Here is a 2,586-nt window from a genome sequence, read left to right as displayed (position 1 = left end):
CATCCAACCAGGATCTAAAATTCTTTCTAGAACTCGTTCTAGAGTGAATTTAGTGCAGTCCATTTTTTCTCTTGCCTTCACCAAGACACTTTCCCCATTTGGCATCAAGACTTGGCCAAATTTTGACTAAGTCCAGAGCGCCAGACTATTTCATTTCCTATTCTTTTTGGCTTTAAAATACTCTAGAGAAATCCCAAAAAATTATTTTATGCCTGCTAATATTGTTATAATATTATAATAATATTTTAACTTTTTTGTTCTATATTTTTATTTAAGTAGTTATTTATCTTCGTATGTAGTAAACCTACTTCTAAAATTATTAAAAATATATAACTAAAGCACAAATTCTTAAGCAAAAACCCTTGCTCCTTGTGGATCAAACCTTACTCTCCCTACGCTAGTAAGGTTATTATAATTTTTTGTTGTTTTAATTCGGATAAACCAACGACACTAATTAGTGAAGTTAGCTCATCACTAATTACCCCCAAATTTGAATTATCAACTGGCACCGTTGCCGGGGAGCACAGTGATTTTTTTTAGTGAATTTGTTTTTTTTTTCTCTTTTGCCAAAGTTGAGGGCAGCTAACCCTCAATAAACGGCACTTCTAATTACTATTTTGGAGATTGATGGTCTTAACAAGGTCTAAGGTTGGGACCAGTGCTGAGGAAGATCTAGAGACTCAATATCCTACCCTTCCATCAACACTTCGTGCTCAATATAAAGAAGAAGTCGATATGGCAGAAGATGGTCAGCCACAACAAGGGAGGAGAAGGATGATGCTGGATATATCTACTCCGTCAGGAAGTCTAAGGCAAACCGACATCAACATCAATGTACGTGAGGGGGTATGTTTAGGTATGACAATGCCCTACTTAACTCTCTCCCTGAATTTACTGGTCACTCTTCTCAAAACCCCTTTGAATTTCTTGATGATTTTCACATTCGATGTTCCTCTCAAAATATTATTTGTTTAACTACTAAAGCATTAAAAATGAAATTTTTTTGCTAACTTTGAAAGATAAGGCTTTTGCATGGTACAGAAATTTAGGCATAACATTTAAATCATGGGAAGAAATGCATAACAAATTTCCCCATAAATTTTATCCCCTTTCCAAAACTAATTTTTATAGAAAAGAAATTCAGAAATTTTATCCCCATGATCATGAAGCATTTAGTGAAGCATGGGAAAGATTCAATGAATTAATCCAAAAATGCCCTCACCATGGAATAGAAAAATGTCAGCTACCTGAAATTTAATGAATCACTTCCTAATATTTTTAAAAGTAAAGTGAATTAAATAGCTTGTGGCTCATTCCATATGGTTCATGAGGATGAAGTTTTTGATCTTTTGGAAAGGGTGACTGAAACTGTCCTACAGGAAATAGGAGTAAGTCAAAATGGAAGAAACACCAACCCAAAACGAGGAGTGCTGCAAGTAACTTCAAAGGAAGCTGATCTTCATGCAGGGATGAGAGAAACCAACAAGAAACTTGAAGAATTGACTTCCACTCTAAATAATGCTTTTCTCCCTGACTCACCCCTTGTGAAAGCAAAGATTTGTTCTCTATGTTCTAGTAGAGATCATGAGGATGGAGCATGCCAACTTCGAGAGGAGAAGGTCCATTTGTTGAACCACAACCAACAGCCTTGGGGAGGACCAAAGAGGCCCATCTACAACAACCAAGGAATGTACTCCCAAGGAACCAAGGCACCTTTCCAGCCACGAGTCCAATTCCAGACCCCACCGCAGCAGCCTTATCAAGGAGCTCCACAAAACCAGGTACACGATTTGTCTACTCTAACACCTGTGATCTCTAACATGATAGAGCAGAAGAATAGAATGCGACGGGAAGAAATGGAGATGTGCATGCAAGCCATAATGGAAACACAGACAAAAACGATGATGGATGCGCAAGGGCAGATGATGACTCTCAATAAGTCATCAAATATTTAGACTTTTAAGTATCAAAGCATCAAGAATATTTAGTTAATTCATGTGAGTTGTCATGCATATGCATTATTTTATAAAATTACTAACCCCACTTGATTCTTCGAATCAAGTGGATTATATTTGACATTTTTTGGTTAGTAAGTTCAGAAACAGGTTAAGACAACCAAAGGAGGACGACAAGAATCAAGAGGAGTTGGCAAAAATTCAAGAAGAAGAAAATTCCGAAAATGCCCCCGGGGCATGTGTTAAGAGAAACCTATAAATACTCTCTTGAGAGTTCATTTTGAGGTTGTCCAGAATTTCTCTCAAGGAAGCTAGGGCTTGGAGAGAAAGGATTTCTGCAGACCCTCCAAGGCTGATGAGCATTGGAGCTGGGAGAGAAGCAAGCTGAGGAGTAGCAGGAGCACGACGATCGTCGCCTTGCCCGGAAGGAGTGACACAAGGAGGCGTGAGCGTTTCAGTTTTAGTGCAATCTTCTACTCCCTTCTAAGACAATCAGAGTTGGGCTGAAGATCACCAGCTGTGTCTTCAGCATTTCCAATTTCTGTTGTTCCTCTGGTTATGCTTGATTTCGAATCTCATAGTTGATTGAATCGTTTTCCATTCTGTTCTAGCAAAAATTCCATCTTTCTCC

General features: G+C 38.2%; 1 pseudogene; it reads right to left on the bottom strand.

Moving 5' to 3' along the window:
- Positions 1–1,136: 1,136 nt before the first annotated feature.
- Positions 1,137–1,230, bottom strand: LOC144704012 (small nucleolar RNA R71; annotated as a pseudogene).
- Between the last annotated feature and the right edge of the window lie 1,356 nt (positions 1,231–2,586).

This window comes from Wolffia australiana, chromosome 5 (assembly GCF_029677425.1).
Source record: "Wolffia australiana isolate 7733 chromosome 5, ASM2967742v1".
Lineage (NCBI taxonomy): Eukaryota > Viridiplantae > Streptophyta > Magnoliopsida > Alismatales > Araceae > Wolffia > Wolffia australiana.
Note: the sequence above shows the minus strand (reverse complement) of the source record. Positions and strands in the feature narration are given on the sequence as shown.